General features: G+C 39.0%; 1 protein-coding gene across 1 annotated transcript in view; it reads left to right on the top strand.

The window, feature by feature from the left end:
- Positions 1 to 1,215: 1,215 nt before the first annotated feature.
- Positions 1,216 to 23,092, top strand: part of ncoa2 (nuclear receptor coactivator 2) — a gene marked incomplete at its 5' end in the record, with an annotated part of 94,327 nt that continues 72,450 nt past the window's right edge. Inside the window, 2 exon segments of the mRNA NM_001142159.1 lie at positions 1,216 to 1,284; positions 17,321 to 17,375.

Raw genomic sequence — 23,092 nt, 5'->3', positions numbered from 1 at the left:
ATTTATTGTAATGTAGATAGAGGAATCATTTGAAAGATCATTTGAAATTGGTCACCCCATCCAGCTTGGGAGTTTTTAAAACAGTTCTACTGAACCCCCTACAACCCCTCACAAATACTCACAACCTCTGTGTCCTCTGTCTGTAGAACTCCACACTTCTGTGTAGTCCTTGAAAGAATGCTACACTTTAGTGGTATTCTCTATGTAAAAGTCTCTGTGCATCATTGTACCTCTGTGTACCGTTTCTTTGTAAAGTCATCTGTGCTACTTTGTACTCTCTCTTTGTAAACTACTCTGTACATCTGTGTACCCTCTCTTTGTAAACTACTCTGTATCTTTGGGTACCCTCTCTTTGCAAACTACCCTGTACTCCTGGGTACCCTCTGTTTGTAAAATAATATGAACCACTGTGTACCCTCTCTTTGTAAAGTTATCTGTGCTACTTTGTACTCACTCTTTGTGTGTACTCGCCTCTATGTACCCTGTCTTTGTAAACTAGTCTGTATCCCCTCTCTTTGTAAACTACCCTGTACCGCTGGGTACCCTTTCTTTGCAAAATTCTCTTTACCTCTGGGTACCTTTTTTTGTTGTAAAATAATATGATCCTCCGTGTACTCTCTCTTTGTAAACTACTCTGTACCTCTGTGTACCTTCTCTTTGTAAATTACTCTGTACATCTGTGTACTCTCTCTTTGTAAACTACTCTGTACATCTGGGTACCCTCTCTTTGTAAACTACTCTGTACCTCTGCATACCCTCTCTTTGTAAACTACTCTGTGCCTCTGTGTATCCTCTCTTTGTAATATACTCTGTACATCTGCGTACCCTCTCTTTGTAAAATAATATGTGCTACTTTGTACTACTCTGTATCTCTGTGTACCTTCTCTTTGTAAAATACTCTGTACCTGTACTGCCTTGTAAGGTACCGTGTACTCTCTATTTGTAAACTACTCTGTACCACTGTATAGTCTTTTTGAAAAGTACTCTGTTCCTCCTTGCACTCTCATTATAAATAACTCTGTACCTCAGTGTGCTGTAGGCTTAAAGCACATTTTACTTCTTTGTACTTGCCTTTTGAAGTACTCTGTACCTTTGTGTGCTATATAAATAGAAGTGCATGCACATAAGATTACTCACTCCTGTCATTTAAGATAAAAATGCATGTATGTGTAAGTAAATATGTATATTTATCAGATGCTTATGAATATGTCATTCCAGGCAGAATTGGCCCAGCTACTTCCCATCTATTCTCTGCTTGCCAATAATAAGACACAAAATTGACAGGTAAGCACAGCATTTTGATTTCTAAGAACTGAGAAAAGATTATTAGTGAACGGCTAATACAATTACATGAATATCAACACAGTGTAAAATCTATATTTCTTATCTGCTTTTTTTCCTGCACATGGTCTGTTTCTGAGTTATTAGAATACCTTAATAATTCTGATATTTTTTGTTATCCTGCCAAACATGCAGTCCTAAAGTAGCTGAAATAAAAAAGAAGCATCTCCATGTATCACATGCAGTGCTTGTACCCTCCCCACTTCATGCTGTAGGAATGGGCCTGTCTGTCATATTCCCAGTAAAGCCCATGTGTTGCATTGCCCTGTGTGTTGTACAGATATACACGCCACTATCTCTGCTGCTTTTAGTAGCTCGTTGTGGGAGAGAGAACACTGCACGTGTCTATAGATTGCCATTGTTCACATTCTCCTTCAGTCTTTTACACCTGCACATTAATCCCAGTGACTGCCTTTAGAAATGTGACCACGGGAAAAGGTAAAATAAGGATACACACAGAGCACATGGTATAGACGGACACGACGCAAGGCCTGCTTTCTGTAAATATGTTCTATCGCTTCTCTCCGACAGTGACATCATGTACTTCAGGGCTGACAGACAACGGCGTTTGCTAACTTGCGTAGATAACTGGGTTTGTTTGGAGGAAAAGCAAAGCTAATCATTCCTTTCCTTCCTCTCTAATACTAAATTACAGCCTAGTAATAGGAATTATATTGCAGTGTTCATTTAGGCAATTATTTGTTTCTGAATCAGTAATACAGACATGAAAAGCTCTAGAAATATTTGCAGATTCTGTATTTTATATGTCCCATAACTAACATAAGAGAAATAGAACCAAAGAAATCAGACGGTACAGGTGTGGGATATATTATCTGGACACCTATTTTCCAGAAAGCTCTGGTTACGAGAAGGTCATCTCCCATAGACTCCATTTTAATCAAATAATTAAAATTTTTAAAACAGACTTTGTTTTTCTCTGTAATAATAAAACAGTAGCTTGTACTTAAAGGAAAACTATACCCCCAGAATGAATAGTTAACCAACAGAGAGTTTATATTATGTTAAGTGTGTGTATATATATATATATATATATATATATATATTTATCAGTAAATATTGCCCTTTTACATCCTTTCCTTTGATCAACCATTTTGTGATGGGCTGTGTGCTCCCTCAGAGATCACATGACCAGTAATAATGCAGCTCTAACTGTAACAGGAAGTAGTATGGGAGTAAAGGATTAATGGACAGAACTCTGTCCATTAATTGGCTGATGGGGCCTAGCATGTATGTGTGCCTTGGCTTGTTTGTGTGCGCTGTGAATCCTATGATCCCAGGGAGGCGGCCCTTAATTCTTATAATGGCAATTTTCTATTTAGGAGTACCCAGTAGCACATACTACTGAAAAAGTATGTTGGTTATTAAAGCTTGGTTATTAAATATATTTTTATAGAGACTTACATTGTTTTCCTTTAATCCCAATTTACATATAATTATTCCTTATTGGCGGCAAAACAAACTATTCAATTAAAATACAAAGTATTGGGAAATGTCTTCTTCTACTCAAGGATAGAGTATGACAAATGGATTAATGTGTGCAAACGCAATGTGGATCTTTTATTTGATTCAAGACACCTGAAAGGGTTAAACTCTGTATTTGATATAACTTGCTATATAAATTTAATTCGATTTTCCCGTTTTTACATTATATAGTCTTCTTTGAAGTGGATATTAGATTATAGGTATGGGACCTATGATCCAGAATGCTCGGGACCTGGGGTTTTCCGGATAAGGGACCTTTCTGTAATTTGGATCTCCATGCCTTAAATCTGCTAAAAAATCATTTAAGTAATGAATAAACCCAGTAGGATTGTTTTGCCTCCAATAGGGATTAATTATATCTTAGTTGGGATCAAGTACAAGGTACTGTTTTATTATTACACAGAAAAATCATTTTCAAAAATTAAAATAACAGGAATGGGATCCCTTATCCGGAAACCCATTATCCAGAAAGCTCAGAATTACAGAAAGCCTAATAATAATTCAGGTTTTTAAGACTGATTTCCTTTTTCTCAGTAATAATAAAACCGTACCTTATACTTGATCCCAACTAAGATATAATTAATCCTTATTGGAGGCAAAACAATCCTATTGGGTTTGATTAATGGTTTATTGGACTTAAGGTATGGAGATCCAAATTACAGAAAGACCCCTTATCCGGAATACCCGTGGTCCCAAGCATTCTGGATAATGGGTCCTATACCTGTATTTGCTTATAATGGAGTTTATGGGAGACGGCCATTCCGTAATTTGGAACTTTCTGGATAACGGATCCCATACCAGTATTAGAAATTTCAATTGGCTATTAATGAAATTAGAGCAAAATATATGTGATTTACTAACTTTAGTGTTAATATTAAATTGTATGGATTTGATTGAGGGAAGTCTGTGGAAAAAGGAATACAATATGTATATTTGTACATGTGGAGGCACCTCTATAAATATTCTGATTTTATTGGTTTTAGAGTTTCTGGAAACCCCAAATAATTTCCACTAAAACCACAAATGTCTAGTTATTTATTAAAAGACCTAAACATAAAATGCGAAAACTAATTAAAATGTGGAACGAAAATGAACATTTTTAATTTCATAAGAATTTTTAGGCTCTTACAAATTAAAAAAAACGGAGAACCTCTAAAACTACCAATTAAATATTATTACAATTTGCTTGGACAACTCTCACTGACTTGTACACAACTTCGACAGCTTTTAGATGGTGTCATTTGCTTTGGCGTGTTTTGTGTTTTTGCCGCAAAATAAATGGCAAAAAAAAAGTCTTTTTTACAAGAAAAATTATATTGTTAGTGGAAAAAACACGAATCATCATGAAAATCATGAAAAAAACAAATGTTAGTAAATGGGCCTCTTAGTGTATTAAACAGATTGACACTTACTGGGGCTGGGGGGGATGATTCTGAAAATGATCCCTCACTCATGATATTGAAAATGTATAGGTGTATATTGTGACACAGTCCATCATAACTCAGCCGCTATTTCCATTATGGTAACCATAAGTAAATAAGATAAAAAAAAGATGTTGACTGTAGCACTGCCTCACAGCCATAGGTTTCTTAGTACCTGATACATAAAGTCACAGTCCCATATTGATTGGTTTAGAAATACAGGTATAGGATCCGTTATCCAGAATGCTCGGGACCAAGGGTATTCTGGATCAGGGGTCTTTCCGTAATTTGGATCTTCATACCTTAAAGTGGACCTGTCACCCAGACATAAAAAGCTGTATAATAAAAGTCTATTTCAAATTAAACATGAAACCCAAATTCATTTTTATATTAACACGTTCAACCCCATTATAAAGGCATTTAAAAATCCCAGCTGTCCATAATTGGAGCTTTCTGGATAATCTGCTCTTCGCACTGAATACATGCACACATCGTACATAAAGAAAACACCTGGATGCATAATGCATATCTTGCATTTAAACCAAAGCCACATCAGCTAAAGGGGAGTAGATTAGTTAAATTGAATTTGGACAGTGTGCATTACAATTATAGTCTTCATTTAGTCGCATTTAATTTGAGCTGCTAATTCTCAGCAAGCTTTTATATATAACATGCAGAAATTGTAGCTCCCTGCTACCAACAGCTGGAGGTCGGGGAGTTAAAGCATAAGTGTAAAATCCCCTAAAATTACTTTAAACAGCCCCCAGAATAACATACCTTTCTCCCTGCATGCAGATTTATGTTGTTTCTCTATTACAAGAAGCTAAACAGCAGTTTTTAGTTACTTCCTTTTCTAGCATGAAGCTCCTCCCCTTTTGCTTTTTGAGCAATCCTTCTCTCTCTGACTATGATGACCTCAATGAGATTCCTACTGGGCATGCTCACTGCCTTTGATCCAATTAAAATCATTTAGACATGCACAGTAGGAACGTTTTTGAAGTCATCATAGTGGGAGAGAGAAGGAATGCTCAAAAAGCAAAAAGGCGGAGCCTCATGCTAGATAAGGAAGTTACTAAAAGAACTGCTGTTCAGTTGCTTGTAATAGAGAAACAAAATGAATCTGAATGCAGGGAGAAAGGTATGTTATTCTGGGGACAGTACGGAGTATTTTTAGAAATTAAAAAAAAAAAGATTTACTTATTTCTTAAGATGCCAGAACTATGCAAACGGTTCCTAAATCCACAGGGAGACAGTGCATGTTCTAATAGAGGAGGCACATCCAGGCACAGCTGTTTGCAGCTTACTATTGGCTGTGTATGCACGATCGTGATTGGTGAAGCATGTAGGCATTCTTATTGGTTTATTTTTTAATTAGATACACATTTTTACCTAGATATTATAGGCATAGCAAAGTTTGTTTTTGCCCAAATGCATATGCTTTAATGAGTCAGGTTAGCATTGAAAAAGGTATTTTTTTTTTTTTATTATTGAAAAAGGTAATGGCCAAACTTATGGCCAAACTTCTGCTTGTATTTTTCTGGTTCCTCCCACAAGCTGTCTACTGTTTTGCAGTCTTGTGATTGTAGCTCAGTCTCACACAAAGAAAAGTCTGTGGTAATAATATGCAGTTATTTGCGGAAATGATTTAAATGCCACTTCTTGCCCTGATCATTTCTCTTTTTAATTGAAGAGGGAGCACCAAGAGGCTTCCAGTTTCTAGCTGTAATATAAGCTGCTGGGTGAATAGAAGTTGATCAAGATGGACACAAGTAATGTTGATCAGAAGTGCTTTGATTAGGGTCCTTCTTTTACAGGAAAAGTAAATTAATCTTTTGCACCTCTGCTCTTGCTCTTTTGATGGTGTATTTTTTATAGGAGAAGGAAACATCAAATAACTGGCAGATATCATTTTTTTAGGCACCACAGTGACCCTAATCGCTTACCTCCTACCCCAGTACTCCTCTTCTTTGCACTGGCCTGGGGTGCTTTACTGCTGCCTTCTTGACTCAGGCTTAGATGTCCCCTGAGTGAGTTTACACTTGGCTAATGCGCAGAACAGGAATCTTTTGAAAAGTTTGATTCTGCTTATACTCCCAGTCTGCACTTATGCAGGGGATCCCGGGAGCCATGTCAAGATGATGTCAAGATGTCAAGATGTCAAGTACCCAGGCCAGAAGAGTTGTGCCAGTATGGAGTTAAGGTGGCCATACATGGCAGAGTTAAAGGAAAGCGATTAAAGAATCTTACTAAACTGGTATATATATATCAGTAAATATTGCCCTTTTACATCCTTTCCCTTGAGCCACCATTTAGTGATGGGCTGTGTGCTCCCTTAGAGATCAGCTGACAGGAAATAATGCAGCTCTAACTGTAACAAGTGTGGAAGCAAAAGAGAGAACTCACAGGAGGCGGCCCTTAATTCTTAAAATGGCAATTTTCTATTTGGGATTACCCAATGGTACATACTAATAAAATAGTATATATTTATGAAAATATTTTATTTAGATGAAGCAGGGGTTTACAAATAAGCTTGTTTATGCAATATATTTTTACATATGTTGGGGGTATAGTTTTCATTTAAGCTGCCAATTCGGCCCCTGCACACCGATTTAGCAGCTTACTTGCCTCTCCCCAACTGAGATCTGCCCAAAAATTTGGCCCCTCTGATCTGAGAAATGAGCAGATCTTATAATATATGCCCAGTGATACTGACACTAAAAAACTATTCTTTTCTTCAAAATATAAATGTACAGGTATGGGACCTGTTATCCAGAATGCTCGGGACCTGGGGTTTTCCAGATATGTCCATAACTTAAGTCTGCTAAAAATAATTTAAACATTAAATAAACCCAATAGGATTGTTTTGCCTCCAATAAGGATTAATTATATCTTAGTTGGGATCAAGTTCAAGGTACTGTTTTATTATTACAGTGAAAAAGGAAATCATTTTTTCGGAGCTTTCTGCTTTTGTAACTAACTGTTACTTGAAGTTTCTAAACCTGACTGTTTTGCCAATCTGACCTGTTCCTTCTCTGCCTGTCAGTTATAGCTTCTGATGCTATACCATTGCACAAAAATGGCAGCCCCCTCATAGAGGAACATGGAGGATCAGATAGGTAATGTAAAAGCATCAGGCAAATACTTTTATGGCAAAATTATAGAGCTTATACAAAGATATTGTTATGATAAATGTAAAAAAAGAGTTTAATTTCTGGTGTCAGTAAGTGATAAGTCACCAGTGCTTCGAAGTATCCTTTTCCTGTGAATTTAAGTAACAGGGCTTTAATATTTTGTTAATAGAGCAGTAGTATGAGGGCACAGCACATCACCTGGTAAGACCACTTCTAAATGGCGCTGCACCATTGCCTGTAACCCTCATTTGCTTATGTATATGGAGAATGCTTAGCCAAATGCTAGCACAATGGCAGCAGAAAATGAATGTTCTCTAGAATGTTATGCTATGGAACGTCATGTAAGAAAAATAAATAGGAAAATTAACATTTCTGTTTACTGTTGCCTGGAGAAAGTTTTTCCTTTTGACAGTAAACCGTGCCAGTGTTAATATAACTCTGTGGCACAATGCTTTGCAAGGGCTATTGGCTAGGCTGGTGCTAATAGTTACCCCTGCAGGTTATCAGGACTTGCTGTCAAGTCCTGATAAGTCACTTCATTATCCTGTTCTCCATGTGCTCCTTACAGGTTATGCTTGTTCCCTGTTCCTCTCTGACACTAGTGGCACAGTTTTGTAGAGACTTCATGTTAAACCTATTACACTCCATCAAGACTAGCCTATTACTTGAATAAGGCTACCTCCTAAGAACGCATTATCATTAGCACTAAAAACTTATAAAGAACTGCTATTATCCAATTTTCCTGCAATTTGGAGAGTGTTGGTATGAAAGGATGATATATAGTACTTTTGCTTCCACTCTATGTACTGGGCTATGTGCATAAGAAGGAGCACAGTGTTTCACTTTTGTACAGCAGTTGCATATTAAATGGGACATAATGTGTGAAAAACAAGAATGTGCCAGTGTATTACACTCTTTACAATATAGAAAAATGTGGTTTAAAAAAGTAGTGTTTTGGGTTGATGTATTGAAATTTTCTGCAAAAACTCTTCTGCTGCCTCCTTTCCCAGGACTGCACTGTAGGATAGAAACCAATCAGCAGCTAGGCTGACCTGATAGGGAACTGAAGCCAGTATTTGCTTGTGTGACTGTAGGGCTGTGATTGGCTGTCCCCCTTCTACTGTGCTTCTAGCAGGGACAGTTAGACCACGCCCACCCCTCATTTGAAACAGGAATAGGAGCCAAAGCAGATCTATAGGGAGCTCCAATAAAGGGGCCAATAAATCAACACCATATATTATTCATTATTGCCTACAAATTTGCAGGGGGCCTTCAGATATGCTATATGTCTCCTTTAAAAAAGGGGGGCTTATTTGTATTAAAAATGGTGAGCAAAAGAATGTTTAGGCCACTATGACAAAGGAAAGCCCAGGACCTGCCACGTGCATTGTTTAAATGAAAGCTAAAGCCTACAATAGGGTATTGGCAGAAATGTAGGCATCCGAGGGCCAAGCCCCATAATGCTGCCCGTACTTAAGTCTTTGAAATTGAGTGATTCAGTGAATTCACTGGGGGGTGCCTAACATATTGGCACACCCCAGTAAACTCTGGTACCATTGTCTTTTTTATTTTTTGTTTTCATGATTTAACAGAAGAACCCCCTGCTTTTCCTTTCACAGCAAGGGCCAGGCAGTACTCCAGGCGCTTAAGTTCCTGATGCAGGAAACATCTCCTGATGTTTTTCTTCTCAAATGTATTGTTAATTGACCATTCTCGGGCAGCCTGTGATCTTAAGAGTAATCTATACATATTATTTCTGCTCTATGGAATGTAGAGGGTATGGTATTATTTACAAGTATGCTATTATTATTTTATTCTTACGCAAGAATAGGCCAAATCTGTACTTTGCAAACCAAACATAAAAGCATTAACCTGTTCCATCTACATTTCCTATTTGCAAAGTTTCCTTTAACTTTGAGTTTGATATCTATATCTATGACCTTTGCTCTGTGACATTGAATCACTGGGGTTTGTTGGCCTTAGACATAAAAGCACAAATACACACACAAATCACTGCCTGCTTCTGTATATTGCGCCAACACCAAGACATTTCCACTGAAGTTATACTATCGCAGCACTTCTTTTTAGTCACTAGTTTTGTTGCCGTACGTTGTTAAGTGTAAGTGTAATGTAAAAATATCCTCTGTGTTGCAAGTCCAAACCTGCCCCATTCCCTTCTGGTTAACAATTCCTAAACGAGCCAGTAGTAGTAATTTACCCTTCACTCCCATTCTCTCACTGAAGCAGATCTCCTCAATACTGCTTTAAGTAAGTGCAAGAGATATTTAGTCATTAAAAGCTTGAAATTAAAATATGTGTGACACTTACATATGTCACTGGCCTGGGTATGGAGCCTGCAGTCAAGTAGGTGTGAGTTTGCATTTAGCCAGGTTATAGGTTTATTTTTATGCTGTGAGCTCCCAATTGCAGGGAAACAAGATCAGTTGCATACTTAAAATATTAGAGGCAGTGGCTGAGGGAACTAAATCATTAGCCAGTTCTAATAGTATAAGAGCTTGGAAAGCAAAATACACTGATTCTAATAGGAATAATGAAAAAAAAATGGCAAGTACGAGGACATTGCATAAAAAAGAGAAAAAGACTTTAGAGAAAACACTTTATTTACATTTATATATTAGATATATTTGTTCGGAATCTGCAAGTAGAATATTTGTTTTTGCTATATAGAGGCTTACCGTATATACTCTAGCATAAGCCAAGGTACCTAATTTTACCTAAGAAAACTGGAAAAACTTATTGACTCGAGTATAAGGCTAGGGTGGGAAATGCAGCCACTACTGCTAAGTTTCAATAGTCATAATAAATATCAATAAAATTACATTAATTGAGGCATCAGTGGGGCATATGTTTTTAAATACTTATTTCGAAGAAAAACAGTAAACTAGGTCTGTAAGTGGAGAAGAGGTTCAACAAAAACAATATGGTATTAACGCAAGGTAGCAATAATACCTTAAGAGTACTACCCCCTTAGCTCAATCCGCAACCAAGCTAAAACACAATGAGTTGAAATCCTTCAAAACTATATATATATATATATATATAATATAAAGTGCAATGTCTAGTGCAGAATGAGAAAATAAGCATTGCGACGGGGAGCGGGCCAGGGCACTGGAGGGTCTGGTTGCGAGTGGCCTAATTTGCACGCAAAGGAGAGAGGGTGCTAGTCTGGAGGGACCCATGGCACTCGACTCGAGTATAAGCCGAGGGTGACTTTTTCAGCACATTTTGGGTGCTGAAAAACTAAGCGTATACTCGAGTATATAGGGTATTTAGAGGTTTTCCTCCTGTAGGTGTATAGAAAGCAATGAGCAACGCCTGACCTGTGCTTATTTCCAAGATTAATGCTCCTGGAATCCACTTAGCATTTTTGGCAATTATTAAAAAAACAATAAAATAAATGAGAAGATCTGGTGGGGCTGCCATTCAAGGTCTAGTAGGGCTATAGTTTCCATATATTTTGAGGAATTTCTGTCCATATGTATGCATCGGTATGTTGCCGGTTTTCAAGCAGTTTTATAATTGATCAGGTTCTAATGCAAATTGGACAAAAACAACACAAGCCTTTACACAAATGAATGCAGAGTAGATGAGTACTGATGAAGAGAGTTGAAATAATTAATTAATTTACTTTCTTGGTACATTAATAATGGCTGCCAATTCATTTTGTGCATCTGCTTTTTCTTCTCAAATTTAGTACAAAACACAAGGAGATTAGCGGGACCTTCCTTTCTACCTAACCCCAGTAAAGCCCAGTAGGATTAAGGTAGTTAAGGCTTGGGAAGGACCTTATTTCACATTGATTCCTGCTATGTACATGAAATGGTTGGCTTACTTAAAAACAAATTCTTTTCCCAAGCACAGATGTTTCACTGATGCACGTTTCACTTTTATTTCCAATATTCCTGTATATACTTGAGAGTTGCTTTTTGTTCAGGCCACCCAACTTCAGGCCATAGCAGTGCCACCACTGTGCTTTATAATTGCTCGAGTATTCTGGTTTCATTGCAATTCAAAAAACCTACTTTGGATGCAAATTTCAAATTGCTTTTTTATGCTGACGAATAGCTTTTTTGCTTGACTGCATCTAAAGTAGCCATGTCTGCTCAGATACTACCTACATGTTGTTCACGACCATGGGTCTGGATTGGGCATCAGTACTCTGTGTTTGTTGACCAAAATGTGGGTCCTTTGTGAAACACAGCTTTCAGCTTTACACAGTGTTTCAGCTGAAACACATGGAACCTGCTGGTTTTGGACAAAAAATGGGCAGCGTACTGTGCTGTTTCATTGCCCAGTTGCAGCACACATTTTGTATGATGTGGCACCCCAGAAAGCTAGTCTTATCATTGATGGCTTTTTTCTGAAGCTCGCCACCTTCTTTCATCATCTCCTGCCACCTTCTGACGCCATCTCTGTCAGCTGAGGAGGTGGGTCAGGTTGGGGTTAGGATGAAGTCCTTTACAACCTTGGAGCTGGGTTGAGAAGGGGTAGGTTAGGATGAGTGTGGCTTGGGAAATTTGTGACCCTCACTCAACTCTAGAGGATATATTATACTTGTGTATAATGCTGAAATAAGCAAACCTCATGTAGGCAGCAGCATAGGAGGGTTGGAGTGTGGAACCCCTGGAAAGGTATGAGCTGGTAGTTTAAAGGTTTCACAGAGCTGTAATATAAATTGACATGGTTCCTATATAATATAGGCATGTATCGGTCTCACTTTAAGTTTTCAAGATGTTTACAAATATAAAGTTACAAATTCCTGCCTGCCTTCCCTTTCTGAGCACGAACATGTTTTGTTTGATGACTGTGATTAAGCTAATGATGATAGCCTGGCATCCTTGATATTTAGTCATATACCTAAGCCGAGTCGCTAATTCTTACGTTATGGGAATGGTAGTGTAACATGAACTGCCAGAAGGGTACATTTTGGCCATATGATCCAGAGGCTGCCCTTGTTATGCAACTGGCATGAACAAGACATTCAGTGGCCAATGACTCTATGGCTTGCTCCAGCTTTAGATTTTACATGCTTGACGTTCACTTGAGCTCATTTTAAAGAGTATTCATTCCAGTTATTTTTCAAGAGTGGTTTGAGCAATTTTTATAGAGGAGCAAGAGGAGGAACTGGAACTTTGAAGGGCTCCACGTCAAGAAAATGGCTTTGCCCACATGTTCTCGCTGCAGATTTATCTTTTCTACACTATTCCTATATGTGTCCCTTCAGGCTCCTTGATAAAAATGCCACTGCACTGGCTACATTCTCTGACAGGGCTAAACTACTCTGTAAGTAATGTTGCCACCATTTCTAGAAAAAGATACCGACCTTCTAATTTTTTTTAATAATTTTTCCCTTATTAATATTATCAACATACCATTATCTGTTATCTGCTAAGTAACCTGTGCCTTTTCTCCTTTGAATGGCTGCCCCCATGGCTACACAGCAGCTTACTTATATAAACTAAAGTAGTCTTTCTGAGGTGAACACACCAGTTGTAGCAATGCAGGGCAACAGGACATTATATTGTAATTACTTTTATACACTTTCATTTTTTGGTGTTACTGTTCCTTTAATGCACCAGCCTAAAGTTTCAACATCTTTATACAGTCATATGAAAAACTTTGGGAACCCCTCTCAGCATAATAATTAACTTCACTTTCAACAAAAAAGATAACAGTGGTATACATTTCATTTTCCAGGAGTACTGGGGTGTTTGCTTGGTTTCTGACCAGGATTTTTAGACAAGCAGTATTTAGTTGTATGAAATGAAATCAAATATGAAAAATTGGTTATGCAAAAATGTGTGTACCCTTGGAATTTTGCTAATTTGAATGCATGTAACTGCTTAATACTGATTACTGGCAACACCAAATTGGTTGGATTAGCTTGTTAAGCCTTGAACTTCATAGGCAGGTGTGTCCAATCATGAGAAAAGGTAGTTAAGGTGGTCAGTTGCAAGTTGTGCTTCTGTTTGACTCTCCTCTGAAGAGTGACAGCATGGGATCCTCAAAGCAACTCTCAAAAGATCTGAAAACAAAGATTGTTCAGTATCATGGGAAGGCTACAAAAAAGCTATCTCAGAGGTTTAAACTGTCAGTTTTAACTGCAAGGAATGTAAAAATACAGGAGTGGCATATGCGCAGGATTGTGAGAATGGTAACAGACAACCCAAATATCACCTCCAAAACCTGCAAGAACATCTTGCTGCAGATGGTGTATCTGTACATCGTTCTACAAATCAGTGCAATGTACACAAAGAACACCTGTATGGCAGGTTATGGGAAAGAAGCCCTTTCTGCACTTACGCCGCAAACAGAGTTGCTTGTTGTATGCAAAAACTCATCAAGCCACAGACATTTTGGAACAAAGTGCTTTGGACTGATAAAACAAAAATGTAGTTATTTGGTCATAACAAAAAGGGCTTTGCATGGCAGAAGAAGAACATGGCATTCCAAGAAAAAAACATGCTACCTATTGTCAAATTTGGTGGAGGTTCCATCATGCTGTGGGGCAGTGTGGCTAGTTCAGGAACTGGGGCCCGTGTAAAAGTCAGGGGTCAGATGAATTCAATCCAGTATCAACAAATTCTTCAGGATAATGTTCAAGCATCAGTCACAAACTTTAAGTTACGCAGGGGTTGGATATTCCAACAAGACAATGACTTTAAATACAGTTGGAAATCTACAAAGGCATTTATGCAGAGGGAGAAGTACACTATTCTGGAATGGCCGTCACAGTCACCCGACTTGAATATCATCGAAAATCTATGGGATGATTTGAAGCAGGCTGTTCATGCTCGGCAGCCATCAAATTTACCTAAACTGGAGAGATTTTGTATGGACGATTGGTCAAAAATACTGCCATCCAGAATCCAGACACGCATCAAAGGGTATCGGAGGTGTATAGAGGCTGTTACATTTGCAAAAGGAGGCTCAACTAAGTATTGATGTAATATCTCTGTTGGGGTGCCCAAATTTATGCACATGTTTAATTTAGTTATGCATATTGCATATTTTCTGTTAATCCAGTTAAACTTTATGTCACTGCTGAAATACTACTGTTTCCATAAGGCATGTTATATATTAAAAGGAAGTTGCTACTTTGAAAGTTCAGCCAATGATAAACAAAGAATTAAGAAGGTGTAAGGAAAGGTTTAAACATAGACGTATAAGCTTTAGGCCTACTGGTATATTTAAGGCCTAGCTAGCAAGAAGTTGCAGCAAATGTTTTGATTATTTAATATAAGTTGTTTTGATCCCAAACTTTTTTATATGACTGTAGTAGCAATAATCCAGATCTTAACAGTTGTCACAGGAGTTCCCTATCTTCAAATCTGTTTGGAGCGTCGCTGACACGCACATGCTCTGGGCAGATTTTGAGAAGCTGAGTTTACGGGTAGTCCCAAATTATCAAGTAAAAAATGAGGCTGGCCTGTCATATAAGCTGATGCTACAGATCTGATTATTAAATTCTCATGATAATTGCGCTGGTTTCAGAGCTATCATGTAATGTAAATCTGAATAAATTACTAATCTGCCTTATATTGTGACTTTCATAATATAAAATATACAGTATATAGTGAGTGGGTCCCTCAGTGACAGCAGAACAGAGCATGGGCGGGGAATCAGCAGAAAAGAAGATGGGGAGCTACTAGGTCATCTTTGGGGGCACAGATCTTCCCTGCTAAAGGGCTGTGGTTGCCTTGGTCTGGTACAGAAGCCTAAAACATAGGGGGAGATTTACTAATCCACGAACGGTCCGAAGGCGTCCAAATGCGTTTTTTTCGTAATGATCGGTATTTTTGTGACTTTTCCGTATGTTCCGTAACTTTTTCGTATATTTTCCGCGAATTTTTCGTCATCGTTGTGAAAAAATCAGATTGGTTTTTCCGGCGTGTACAATCGGTCAATACGAAAAAATCGCGACGGCGCCGAAATAGTCGCGCAAAATACAATAAAGTAGCGATGGCGAAGAAAAAGTAGCGCCAAATACGAAAAATCACGTTAGCGACGAAAGAGTCGCAAAATTTTCGTTTCCAATACAATTTTTTTCCCTTTCGGGATTCAGATTCGTGGATTAGTAAATCTCCCCCATAATGTACAACATTTCTAGCCAAATTATTTATTTTAGCTTAAGCTCTCCTTTAATTGTAGTATAAAATGTCTGCCCCTAAAGTGCTTATTGCCAGTCTCTGTGCTAGGAGTTGACCCTGCAGGTTGATTCCCTACTTTGCAGACTTTCAAGGTTCATGCGCAGTATTATTGTGAAATTTCCTCTCCACGGGTCCTTTTGTGCCATAAATCACTGGGTAAAAGAACAAATTGATCCCAGCCAGAATGTGCCTGTGACACTGGGCACTAGTCCATGTAGTAGCTGCCTGCCTAACAGCTTGCTTTGTGTCACTCTGGAGGCTTGAAACATATTGAAATAGTTAATGCCTATGTACACATGTAAATTGAATGTTTGGCATTCCCTTTAGCTTTGCTTACTTGTTGGACTTGCATTAGTTATGAGATACACTAGCTCTGTCCATCCTCTTTAGGGAAGGACTGTACATATCATGCAGAATATGAGAATTCTCTCCGGATAAGAATCAGATCAAAAATGGCATACTGGCATACTGTATCATGGGTTTTTGGTAAAATTATCATTGTCTGCTTAGATTTTTATAAATTTGCATTAGCTGCTTGCAAAGTGAAACATCTGGACAAAGCATGTTCTCTCTTGCGCTCAGCTGGACCTTCTGTCTTAGCTGGGTCTGCTGCCTCAACTGGCCTTATCTGTGCACTGCTACTGGATTTTGCATCTCAAATATATGCCCCACTTGTCTGTATTCTCTGTCTGACTGACTGGGTTTTTTGCCTTGTCTATACTCTGGCTCACTTGTGTCCCAAATGGATCTGATATACCAACCAACTGGGTCTGCTGCCTCGACTGTACCCACCAACTGGGTCTGCTGCCTCGACTGTACCCACCAACTGGGTCTGCTGCCATGACTGTACCCACCAACTGGCTCTGCTGCCTCGACTGTACCCGCCAACTGGGTCTGCTGCCTCGACTGTACCCACCAACTGGGTCTGCTGCCTCGACTGTACCCACCAACTGGCTCTGCTGCCTCGACTGTACCCACCAACTGGGTCTGCTGCCATGACTGTACCCACCAACTGGCTCTGCTGCCTTGACTTTACCTGCCAACTGGCTCTGCTGCCTTTGTACCCACCAACTGGCTCTGCTGCCTTGACTTTACCTGCCAACTGGTCTGCTTCCTCGACTATACATACTACTGCATTACCTGTACTACCGAACTAGTTCTGCTCCCTCACAATGCACAACTCTCTGTAGTCAGCTCACCCTACCATGTTCTTGAAAGGCAAAAGAAACGAGATATAGAATACACCTTCTGTGTATCTGCATATAGATGGTGCATACGTTTTTTTGATATATACATGGCATATTTTGAATTTTTACTTGACTAAATTTAATTGGAAAAATATTGTGGGTATTTGTCAGAGCCCTCAGTATTGTCGTTAATACTTTGTAGGTTATATTTGTGCTGTTTTATTGCCATTTCTGAGGCATTCTTCATATATAACCTTATTTGCCAGTGATCCCCAGAGAACGGAATTCACTGAATTCTACCGGCTCAGGGGACATTCTGAATTAACATGTATGTGTGCCTTGGTTTGTTTGTGTGCACTGTGAATCATATGATCCCAGGTGTTCTTCGTACTTAAAATGGCAATTTTCTATTGAGGACTACCCAATGGCATGTACTGCTAGAAAAGTATATGAGCTGTTTTACACAATATATTTTTTATACAGACCCACATTGTTCAGGGGATATCGTTTTCTTTTTATGCTAAAGCAATTCATAATTTTTCATGTCTTTTGTTGCTCTCTTACAGGCACTGGAATTGGAAGTTGGCATCCATAGCCACTACACAGGATGGAGCTAAGGAGGTACACTCTTTATCTATAAATGGGTAACTGCCACCTTCTGTTGATGTTCTTGGGCAGAAAGCCCCTCTCTCACACTTTGTGTATTTGCTCTAGACCCCTCATTGCTATAACTTTAAATTTACCTGCTTCCCAATGTGTGGGGCACCTGCACAATACCTGGGAAAACATATCATTTTGTATACGTGATATGGGGTCTCGTGTTCATGTGCATTATATTCTGTAAATCGATGGGAACTGCCACAATCATATTTTCTAATGCATGGGAACGTTAAGAAAATGTTGGTCCTCCACCAACCAGATTGCTGTATGTTTGGCACTGGGCTATTGCTGCTGGGAATTGCCGGTGGGATGGCATACGCAGCGCCGCACTTTGCTGAAGTTGTCCAAAGTTTCCTCTCAAGGCAACTTTGGCAAACCGCGTCGCCCATATGCCATCCCACCAGCGATTTACATTCTAGCCTGTGGGATGACATTGCGGGGAGATTAGTCGCCCGCAACAACGTAGATTTGTTGTGGCACGACTAATCTCCCCGTGTATCCCTGCCCTAAAGCAGTAACCCATGGCGACCAATCAAAGTGTTTTTCCTGCAGATGTCTGAACAAAGCTAATCACTTGTTGTAGGTTACTGCCCAGGTGCAAATTTACCCACTGTTAGTAAAATAAGCCCCATGTGTATAGTAAGGCAGAATGTTTTTTAAACACTGTTTATATAATAAAAGACACTATGTTTGCCCAGGTGTAGTAACCTATTAATCAATCAGCAGGGAGTACTTACTGGTCACTTGTTTAAATGCAAACACCTTATTGGTTGCTATGGGTTAATGTTCCTGGGCAAAATTATTTATGGGGTATATATTAGGGTTGTGCAACTTGTAGATTTCAGTTTTAATTTAGTAACAGATGGAGCTTGGGTAGAGCCTCGAAAACTTTGTTACACAGGTGACCAGTTTATTTCCTCTTCTCCTCTGGCTGGGCTCATCTACCACAGGGAGTGCTGTCTGAGCCATAATGAGACCTAAGTATACTTAGCATTTTAAATGGGTTGCCAGATTTTCTATAATTATAGTAATAGGCAGCTTTTCAGAATACACTTATGAACTTAAGAGTCCTGACTAGAGGAATATTATCTTCTGCTACATTGTTTCAGTAGTCCATGTCGTCAAAACAGATGTACAGCATTTGATAGAAATTACATTTACAAAAAATCATGTAAAAGTTGCTTAGAACTATGTTTTTCTTACAAAATTTTGTATTTGGGTTTGCGTTCCATTTAACAGCCTCTAGTTAAAGAAAAACTATACTCCCAGAATGAAAACTTAACTGACAGTTTATATCAAATCAAATTAAGTGGCCTATTAAATAATCTTATCAAACTGTAATGTATATATTAGTAAATATTGCATTTTACAGCTTTGTGATGGGCTGTGTGCTCCCTCAGAGATCACCTGACAGGAAAAAAATGCAGCTCTAACTGTAACAGGAAGTAGTGTGGGAGTAAAAGGCAGAACTCTGTCCATTCATTGCCTGATGGGGCCTAGCATGTATGTGTGCCTTGGCTTGTTTGTGTGCATTATGAATTGGATGGTCTCAGGGGGTGGCCCTTAATACTTAAAATGGCAATTTTCTATTTAGGAGTACCCAATAGCACATACTACTAAAAAAGTATTTTTTTATGAAAATGGTTTATTTAGATGAAGCAGGGCTTGACATATAAGCTGCTTTATGCAATATATTTTTATAGTGACCTACACTGTTTGGCAGGTATAGTTATCCTTTAAGAGTGCACTTTATTATAAACATTGTAAATATCCCGTTTTCCAGATTTTGGCTTTCACTTGTCTTTATGCTTTCACTCTGCCCAAAACCTACTGATTCCAGGCAAGGTTAGAGATGCTTTCTCTCATCTGCTCATTTATTTCAATTTATATAGCCCCATGCATTTTCCCAAGTGCTGTACAATAGAGGCTAAAGGCACCTATGTATGTATGTATATCTTTATTTATAAAGCACTACTTATGTATGCAGCACTGTACAAAGTATAACAATAAATACAAATAAATACAAGATACAGTTGCAATTTTTAATTGGTTAAGATAGCCAACATTTACTAACTTATGTGAATGAAGGAAGGTGTCCACCTTACAAGTACAGCAACAAAAATGATGGTTGTACTGATGAAGGTCCAAGAGCTGCACGTGGTCTTTTCAATTTGTAATTTTTGTTTTATAGCTTTAGCACACCCAGAAATTCCTCATGTCCAAGATCATTTTAACAGGATCTGACTGCTAAACATATGGCTGTTACATATACTCACCAGGTATATTGTTTAAAGGGAGCCTGTCATGGAAAATAGTTTCCCTTACTGAAGGTGCAGATGAATACAGCTTGCACACCAGTTGGGGGAAAAAATTCCATTTTGTCGCCAAAAAGTGCTGATAGCGGGTGGCCATGTGACTTGCAGCGCATTAAGACCGTGTTTTCTTTCTCGCTAGTTATGCTTATGTGACATCATGCACATGTGCATAAATAAGCAAGCCAAAAGTCCCTTTTATCAAAATTCCTAATTTTAGAGGTTTTTTTCTACCACAACTAAACTCACTTAAAAAAAAAACACAGATGTCTACTAATTTCTTAAATAATCTGAATATAAAAAGCATGAGTCAAACAGAAAGTGAAAAGAATCTGAATAAGAATACAAAAACTTTCAAATCATTTTTTGTACTCTTACAAACAAAAGAAAAATCACAAAAACCACCAATTAAATAAAGATTGTTACAATTTGCCAAGGACAGCTCCCATTGACTTCTGCATGACCTCGACAGCTTTTAGGTGTTTTTCATGGTTTTTACGCATAATAAACTACAAGTTTTTTGAGTTTTCAAGTAATTAGTATAATCCACGAACAAAATATGAATGTTAGTAAATGGGCCCCTTATTGTCCCGACATGGCCACTTGCATTGGGGGCTCCTTCACAGAGAGGGTGGCATAATGATTGCTATAAGCATTTTTGGGGCAAAATAGTATTGATTTCGCCACCCAGGATGTGGGCTGTAGTAGCTCACATTACTGCTGGGGGTTACAATTTTCCTTTGATAGTTGCTCTGTTTGGACAGTACTGACCCTTTTGTGTAAGGGGATGGCAGATGGTGCTGACAGCTCAGCTGTATCTGCACTTCCCCGCCATTGCACTGTATCTGTGATCACAAGCTTTGTTCAAGACTCTAATTTTTTATGAAAGTTATCAGATCATTGTTTGCTTAAAAACATTATTATATGTCAGTAGCATAGCACCCTGAAGTGCACTCCAATACTATGGAAATCTATGTACAATAACTTAATTGCACCATAATGATAAGGTCCTAATTATTTAATATACAATGTAGAACATGGGTCTGACCTCTGTGGGATGACAAGCCAGCTGTTAGACACCTCCCTGTAGGAATATTTAGTAGTTCAGAGTGAAATATAGACACTACATGCTGTGCACTGAAGCGCAAGCTCTTGAGGCTACCACCTTTGAGATATTTATGATCCGAGTAAACAGAATGCAAAATAAATAATGGCATAGGCATGTAGTTGTAATTATCATGCATTGTGATTAAGGGTGAAGACACATGGAGCTACGGTTACTAAAATAGACAATTCCGATCATTTACTGATAATTATCTCTACGTGTGTTTTAGCAGAGGTAATTCTCAGTATTGTCTATGGCAGGGTATTTTCTGGCATTTAGTAGCTGTTACTAAGTAGCTCCGTCTGTCTTCACCATAACACTTTGCAGTTCTGAGCAAATTAACAAGCTGTAACTTTGGCTTAAAAGCCTAACTTTTAGGGCTGACCCATCATTATAGAGACGTATATCAAGACCTTCCTCAGCAGTCTGCAATGTGGAGGAGATTTATGAATGAATATCCTCAGGGTACTTTGGTTTACCCCAACACTCTAAAAATACACGGGCAGGCTAATTAGCTGCTAATTAAATTGACCCTTAGATTGCAAGCTCCACTGGGGCAGGCACTGATGTGAATAATAATTTGTGTTGACCGATATATCAGATGATTAAAATAATACATAAATTAGGCCCAGTAAAGTATATAGAAGAATGTGTTGGAAAGCAATCACTGAGTTGCAAATTGTTTTGAGAAGAGATATCTTGCTTCCACAGTTATTGTGGATAGCATTTATACCAGCAAAAATCAGGGATTTTAGCTACCAGTCTCCTAAGAAGTGCACGGTAAGAACTGTAAAATATCTGCCATACTCTGCTTGCCCTATGCTGGCTGTGTATGCCATACTCTGCCTGCCCTATGCTGGCTGTGTACGCCATACTCTGCCTGCCCTATGCTGCCTGTGTGTGCCATACTCTGCCTGCCCTATGCTGGCTGTGTACGCCATACTCTGCCTGCCCTATGCTGCCTGTGTGTGCCATACTCTGCCTGCCCTATGCTGCCTGTGTGTGCCATACTCTGACTGCCCTATGCTGCCTGTGTGTGCCATACTCTGCCTGCCCTATATTAAGGTGGGTATGGTCTTAAAAACTCTTGTGATAACATGGCTGTTCTTTGAAGTGGTTGTGGCTTAAAAGGGGGAGTGGTAAAAACTGGCTTTCATTATCGGCCCTCCAGCACGTAGGCCAGAAACATTCTGGCCCTCAGTACCACAAAAGATGGACAACACTGACATATACTACACTGCATATGGACTGGGCACTGGGTGGGTATGGGGGGAAGGTGGTCAGATGGTGCATAGATTACCTGACTATGTAATCTGATTGATAAGCTCATCCCTTTAACAATGGACGTTTCTAGGATATCTCTGGGATCTGTTCTACTTGGGGGTGGGGGTGAGTTCCCCTTTATGCAGTGCCTGCATCCATCGCAGTCGTTTATTCTGTACTTTGATATAATAAATATGTTGGCACTGCATAAAGTATTCTAATCATCTCACAGACAGTCCTGCCTTATATCCTGTCTGTCTGCCATAGTTCTACTGTTTGTATTGGAAGGATTGGGCCATAAAATTAAAATTGTGACAAATTCTAATTTTATAATATATGCCAGCTCATTTGTAACTACATAGAGAATAAAAACTCAGCATAAATAAAGAAATCAATTTGTAATGAGCAAATGTAGCAAGTTTTGTCATGTGAATAAAGTAGTGTAAAACCCATTGGTCAGTCCTTGCAGAAGGAAAACCGGGTTTAACCTGTTCCTGGCTGGCAGGCAGCTCCCCATGCTGATTACATAAGGCAGGAGTGAGTTGGTGGCTGCCCATCCCCCCTGCTCCCTGCCTGCTGGTAATGTGAATCTAAAGGCATATGCAGAAGGGGGAGGTGCGGCCTGGCTCCTCCAATCAGCTCACTGACACAGCCACATTAGCTCACAGCTTAAAGCCACACAGCGGAAGGAGCATATATTTTATTTATTATTAATTAGAAAAACAGAGGGTTAAACTGACCGCGCATGAGAACTCACAGCATAATCACAGACACAGGAGAAAGGGTATGTGGGTTTGGGGTCACTTGTCAGAGAGCAGTTTTGTGTTTGTTATTTCTCTTATGTAGGATGTGTAGCAACATGACACTGTGTGTGTGTGTGTGTGTATACTGAGTCGGAACTGCAGCCTGTGCATGTGGCTGCCATCAGCCCAACTGCATCTAAATCCTCCCTGCTTGTCCCCCTTCTGTGCTGCTCCTTAGAGTGCTCTCCCCTGATT

The sequence above is a fragment of the Xenopus tropicalis genome, chromosome 6, assembly GCF_000004195.4.
Source record: "Xenopus tropicalis strain Nigerian chromosome 6, UCB_Xtro_10.0, whole genome shotgun sequence".
Classification (NCBI taxonomy): Eukaryota; Metazoa; Chordata; class Amphibia; order Anura; family Pipidae; genus Xenopus; species Xenopus tropicalis.
This window is presented reverse-complemented; position numbering and strand designations above follow the sequence as displayed.